The sequence below is a fragment of the Physeter macrocephalus genome, chromosome 14, assembly GCF_002837175.3.
Source record: "Physeter macrocephalus isolate SW-GA chromosome 14, ASM283717v5, whole genome shotgun sequence".
Lineage (NCBI taxonomy): Eukaryota > Metazoa > Chordata > Mammalia > Artiodactyla > Physeteridae > Physeter > Physeter macrocephalus.
Window position 1 is genome coordinate 94,387,999 of NC_041227.1, and position 7,335 is coordinate 94,395,333.

At 38.3% G+C, this 7,335-nt stretch overlaps 1 pseudogene; it reads right to left on the reverse strand.

Annotated features, from left to right (window-relative positions):
* Nucleotides 1-5,706: 5,706 nt before the first annotated feature.
* LOC112065998 (40S ribosomal protein S3a-like) lies at nt 5,707-6,688 on the reverse strand (annotated as a pseudogene).
* Between the last annotated feature and the right edge of the window lie 647 nt (nt 6,689-7,335).

Consider the following 7,335-nt stretch of genomic DNA (forward strand, 5'->3'; position numbering starts at 1 on the left):
TTTGATGTTGAGCTGCATGAGCTGTTTGTATATTTTGGAGATTAATCCTTTGTCCATTGATTCGTTTGCAAATATTTTGTCCCATTTTGAGGGTTGTCTTCATCTTGTTTATGGTTTCCTTTGCTGTAGCACACTATTTCTCCTCATTCTTTACCTCCCACTCCCCACATTCTCTCAGCTTGGTTTTTGTTCGTGCAATTTGGCCTTTTCTACCTTGATTATCCCTCCTGGAAAGATAAATTTCTTTTTCTACGTTATGTATTTTCTCTTATGAGAGTTATTTTAGACAGTTAAATAAAGTTCTTTTATGCATAAATTTTTTATGGTCTGACTTTCTTCTTCCTCACTCTTTTTTTTGGCTGCGCCACACGGCGTATAAGATCCTCTCCGACCTCTCCCGTTGTGGAGCACAGGCCCCGGACGCGCAGGCTCAGTGGCCATGGCTCACGGGCCCAGTCGCTCTGCGGCATGTGGGATCCTCCCGGACCAGGGCACGAACCCACGTCCCCTGAATCGGCAGGCAGACTCTCAACCACTGCGCCACTAGGGAAGCCCCCTTTTTCCCTAGTCTTGACTTCTCATTCAGCAGTACATGTTTGAGAAGCTTTTTCTTTCAGGGCAGATAACCTGGGTAGTGTCATTTTTGAGCCCTTTGTATCTCAGTACTTATTTATGAGGCCTTCACAACTTCATGACAACTTTGCTGAGTGCAGAATTCTTAAATTATAAACATTTACTCTCAGAATTCTGCAGGATATACTTTATTGACTTGTGTCTTAGAGTGCTGAATTCCGAGGCCAGTTTGAGTTTAGTTCCTTTGGAGATAATCTGTTCCCTCCCACTCCCCTGCCTGGATTCTCGAAGGCTTTTTGCTTTATCCCAGAAATATTAAAAAATGTCACCTGGCTAGTCTAGGTGTTGATTTCTTTTCATTCATTTTGCCAGCAGGCTTAAGTATTAGGAAAATTATTTAATTATTGCTTCTATTCCTATTCTGTTTCCGCCTTCTGAGATTCCTAATGTACTCAGTCAATTTATTCAACAACTATTCTATGCTAGGCACTAATTTAGGTACTGGGGATACATCATTAGGGAACCTAAATGCTTACATTTTTGTTGATTGGATCTTCTGACTCTGCTCTCTATATCACCCACCTTTGCTCTGATTTTTCAAGGAAACCTCATCCTTTGAGCTGCAGCATATTTTCATAGTCCTATGGGGTTTTTCCGTTTGCTCATCTTAACACAGAGAGGTCTATATGTGTCCAGCTTTGGTTAATATTTAAGTAGGAATGGCAGAGGGTTCTGTCAGAGACTGAAGTGGGTCTGAGTGTGTGCCCTGACTAGCTCCCCGTCTGCCTTCATCTAGCCTTCGACCTTGAGTAAGGGGATGCTCATGGAATTCTTATTGAGGTGATAATATATTTTACAGAAGTGGAATATTGAACTGACCCTTCCTCCTAATTGAACCCTTTTACATTTTAACTAGAAGACATCCCTCCAAGTTTCTGGCATATGGAAGGTTTTTCCTCTATTTTTATTCCTTTGATCTTTTCTATGTGAATTTAGAATGAGGCAATTTAGAAGCCTGTCCTCACAAAGCCATTTTTATTTAAAAACGGCAAAGTAATATTTTTTTCTCTATGTTAAGAAGGTTAGAAAAAATGCTCAAGACTCATAATTATATGTAGTTTTGAAATTTTTCATAAAGGGTCCCAAACCCCTTGGGAAACTATATGGTCTAGAGAGAGTTGGGAGAATGGAGTCTGACCATGATATGTAATTTCATTGTGGCTTTGAACAAACTATTTGAACTTCAGGTTCTCTAATCTCAGATCTTCTTACGTCATACCATGACAGGGAAAGAACCAGAAAAAAATAAATGTGGAAGCTCTTTGAACTGTTCAAAGATAGAAACTAAGCAAATCTGACGACATTTTGTTGTTGTTTGAATGCTATTAATAGCTTTGAGCACTTTCAAGCTAGCCTAAAGAGTGTCTGCTTGAGGCGTAACAAATGAGGTCTGGTTGTTGGGAAGCCCAGGTATGCAAAGCAGTTCTGAAGTGTAGCCAAGAAGCGACACTGCTTTGGACACTGTCATGTGGTGTAAGATGCAAAAGAGTGTTAACTGTGGACCCATTTTCCTGTTAGGTCAAATTACTATGCCTGGCTTATCTGAAATTAGTTTGCTTCTCCTCTTCATGGAAATGAAGGCCTCTGGTTGGGTGAATCATGCCTTAATAAACAACTTTTGTACTTCTGGCCAGCATAGGCAGCAGATGTTGTCTATCTTTGTGAGATGACTTGGAAGTGTGCAAAAAAGAAACATCTGTATGGTTATTTCAGAAGCTTAAAGAAAATATCTTACTGCCTCAGGGCCAAATTTTCCAGGTTCTATCCCTTCCTACTATTAATCTTTCCTGTATTTTATGATTCAATTTCTTTTTGAAATTCCTATAAGATTCAATATTAAATTTCCCTAATCATGGGAAAAAATATTGTCTATATTAAGATCCATGACAATGCAGCTGTTTCAGCACTGTGGAGATAAATAGCTCTCTATATCACTGGTCTCAGACAAGTGACTTTTTTTTTCAGTAATGGACATGAAATGGAGGAATAAGAATTTTTCCCTTTTGAGCAACGTAGTGCTAATGCATCATACTTATAACACATAGACCAAAACAGAGTAGGGTACCTTAATTTAGTCAACAACTGATTAATCACCTGCTGTGTTTATGGGCAACACACTGCACAAGGAGCTAGATATATATTAGTGAACAAGACACAGTTCTTGCCCTCATGTAGCCTCAAATCTAGTAGAGAAGACTAATCAAATATATTAATTGGGATAAGGTGCTATGAAGGAAATGTGTAGGATACAGTAAATGCAAATAAGCGTAGGAAAGGAGATGATCAATTATATGAAAACAAATTGGACAACCTAGAAGAAATGGACAAGTTTCTAGAAACTTACAGCCCACCATTATTTCTTCTGAATCAAGAAGAAATAGATAATTTGAACAGACCAGTCACTAGAAGTGAAATTGAATCTGTAATTTAAAAACTCCCTGCAAACAAAAGTCCAAGACCAGATGGCTTCACTGGGGAATTCTGCCAAACATACAAAGAACTTATACCAATCCTTATTAAACTCTTCCAAAAGATTGAAGAGGAGAGTACCCTCCCAAAGTCATTCTATGAAGCTACCATCACCCTGATACCAAAATCAGACAAAGAAATTATCAAAAAAGAAAATTACAGGCCAATATCTTTGATGAATGTAGGTGCAAAAATTCTCAACAAAATATTAGCAAACCACCAAGGTAGAGGGGGTTTTGGGGAGGGATGGACTGGAAGTTAGGAGTTAGTAGATGCAAACTATTACATATAGAATGGAAAAACAACAAGGTCCTACTGTATAGCACAGGGAACTATGTTCAATATCCTGGGATAAATCACAATGGAAAAGAATATAAAAAAGAATGTATATATGTGTATAACTGAGTCACTTTGCTGTACAGCAGAAATTAACATAACGTAAATCAACTATACTTCAATAAAAAATAAGTTTAAAAAAATATTAGCAAACCCAATCCAACAACACATAAAAAAGATCATACACCACGATCAAGTTGGATTCATCCCAGGATCACAAGGATGGTTCAACATATGCAAATCAATCAATGTGATTCACCACATCAACAAAAGAAAAGACAAAAACCACATGATCATGTCAACAGATGCAGAAAAAGCATTTGATAAAATTCAACATCATTCATGATAAAAACTCTTACCAAAGTGGGTATAGAGGGCACATATCTCAACATAATAAAAGCTATGTTGTGACAAACCCGCAGCCAACATAATACTCAACAGCGGAAAGGTGGAAGCTTTCCCACTAACATCTGGAACAAGGATGCCCACTCTCACCTTTTCTATTCAACATAGTATTAGAAGACCTAGCCACAGCAATCAGACAAGAAAAAGAAATAAAAGGTATCCAAATTGAAAGAGAAGAGGTAAAATTGTCATTATATGCAGATGACATGATACTATATATAGAAAACCCTGAAGACTCCACACAAAAACTACTAGAACTGGTAAACAAATACATCAAGGTAGGAGGATACAAGATTAACATACAGAAATTGCCTGCATTTCTTTATACTAAGAAGGGAATATCAGAAAAAAAAAATCTCTTTTAAAATAGCATTTAAAAAAAACACACAAAAAAAACTTAGGAATAAACCTGACCAAAGAGGTAAAAGACTTATATGCTGAGAATTATAAAACATTGATAAAGAAGATTGAAGATGATTCAAATAAATGGAAAGACATTTTATGCTCTTGGATTGGAAGAATTAATATGTTAAAATGGCCATACTACCCAAAGCAATCTATAGATTTAATGTATCCCTATCAAACTATCCATGACATTTTTCACAGAACTAGAATAAATAATCTTAAAATTTATATGGAACCATAAAAGGCCCACAATTGCCAAAGCAATCCTGACGAAAAAGAATAAAGCTGGAGGCATAACCCTCCCAGACTTCAGACAATACTACAAAGCTACAGTAATCAAAATAGTGTGGTATTGGCACAAAAACAGACATATGGATCAATGGAACAGAACAGAGAGCCCAGAAATAAACCCACACACCTACAGTCAATTAATCTTTGACAAAGGAGACCAGAATATACAATGGAGAAAAGACAGTCCCTTCAGCAAGTGGTGTTGGGAAAACTGGACACCTGCATGTAAAACAATGAAATTAGAACACATCCTCACACCACACACAGAGATAAATTCAAAGTGGCTTAAAGACTTAAATATAAGACAGGACACCATAAAACTCCTAGAAGAGGGCTTCCCTGGTAGCGCAGTGGTTGAGAATCCGCCTGCCGATGCAGGGGACGCGGGTTCGTGCCCCAGTCTGGGAAGATCCCACATGCCGCAGAGCGGCTAGGCCCGTGAGCCATGGCCACTGGGCCTGCGCATCCAGAGCCTGTGCTCCGCAGCGGGAGAGGCCGCGACAGTGAGAGGCCCGTGTACCGCAAAACAAAAACAAAACAAAACAAAAAACACTAAAAGACAATAAGGAGGGAAATAAAATTGAATAAAAACTACAACAGTAGTTTCCATGGTTACACTATTTATTTTAATAGCTTCTTAGGCATTCTAATCACGCTGACTAGATTCCCTAGTAGTGGTTAATTTCATCCAGTTTATGTTGAGCCTTACTAGTTTTATTCCCAGGGAGTGACATTTTATCTAACTTCTAGATGCATCTAACTATGGACTCCAACAAACAGAGTATTATACACACTGACAACTAAATATTTATTGATTCATTCATACATAAATTCATTTTGTCTACTGGAGACTCAGAAAGGAATCCAAAATGGCATACTGATTCTGTTGGGTTTTTTTTTGGATTAATGTTCACAGGAGAGTTAGATGTTGAATTCATTCATTCTTTAAAAATACTTTTTTCAAACAAAAGGAATAAATGTTAAATGTACAACAACGAAAAAATAGAGAAGCAAAAAAGAAGAGAGTGAAAGTCAACTTTGAACCTGCTACTCAGAGAGGACTGCTACTGAATGCACTATTGATTTTAGTTGACAGCAGTTGCCTATTCTATTTTTTTTAAACATCACAAATATGACTTTTTATTGTCACCATTAAATGTCTGAATTTTAAACAGATTCTTGGACTAGTGGCTCATATCCATAAGCTCATTCAACTTTAGCATTCAACTCATCCCCAGCAGCTTTTCCAAAACTACTACCTTCACCATGAAGCTCCATTAGTTTACCCAAGTCAAATTTTTGCTTCTTAGGATTTTTACTTTTCTAACAAAGACATCAGAGAGAGGATAAAAAGATTGGCAAAGCCTTTTCTATGTCTTTCCCAGTGCTGTCTGGAATCAATTTATTGCCCACTTTTTTCAAGTTTTTTTTTTTTTTTTTTTTAATTGTGGTACGCGGGCCTCTCACTGCTGTGGCCTTTCCCGTTGAGGAGTACAGGCTCTGGACGCGCAGGCTCAGTGGCCATGGCTCACGGGCCCAGCCGCTCCGCGGCATGTGGGATCTTCCGGGACCGGTGCACGAACCCGTGTCCCCTGCATCCACAGGCGGACTCCCAACCACTGCGCCACCAGGGAAGCCCTTTTCAAGTTATTTGTCTGTACCTCTTGGGTCATGATTCCTAACATCTTCTTCTGGATTTCTGACTATTGTGTTTTTTAGTAAAATCAACATACAATTAGATGAAGCAAATAACCATTGGTAGTCTTGACATCAGCATGAGATTCGATCATGACCTGCCATTTTTTGACCATTCTGGAGCACAGTTTATCACAGGCACAATCCATGCCATGGAAGTTGGTCAGGCAGTTTTTGCCCTGAACATCCTCAGTAATTAGCTTGGATTTTCTAAATGTAACTTCATTATTCTGCAGATCAGCAAGGCTCACTTTAAAAACACGACCCTTGAGGCCATCAGATGCAATTTTGATTCCTTGAGTTTTCCTGACTAGTGTTTTTCCAATGTTTCATATACTGAACATAGCTGGTACTTTCACATCATACAAATCTTTCATAGAGAATGGATTAACCACTTTCTTCTTGGCAACCTTTTTGCCACTTTTCATAAGCACTTGTTCTTGCCCACTGCCATGGTGCTGCTCAGAGGGCCAAAAGGGCTATTTGCTTATTTTTTTTTAAATCGGGAAAATATTCTATTCTTGGTTAACTTGCTAATTGATTTTTCTGAAACTCAGTTTCCTTAATGAAATATATCTGAAATTTTAACTTTATGTATTAATATTTAATAATTTAGTATCACTAATATTTAATATCTAGTACCACTTACTAATGTTATAAACACTATACCCAACAACTTTATTTACATTATCTAATTTGACTTTCACTCTACCTTGTGAATTAGGCACTAATATTACTTCTGGTTTTCAGATAAGTAAACTAAGGCTTAGAGAGGTTAAATAATTTGCTCACACAGGGTCACAAAGCTAAGCAAGCAGTTTCAGAATAGAGATTCCATCCCAGTTCTGACTACAAAATTTATACTCATACAACTCTGCTATAGTTTCTCCCTCAAACTTGTTCCCATAATACTTTTCATAAAAGAAAAATGTCATTTAAAAAACTTTCATATTTAGGGCTTCCCTGGTGGCGCAGTGGTTGAGAGTCCGCCTGCCGATGCAGGGCACACGGGTTCGTGCCACGTGCTCCGGTCCGGGAGGATCCCACATGCCGCGGAGCGGCTGGGCCCGTGAGCCATGGCCGCTGAGCCTGCGCGTCCGG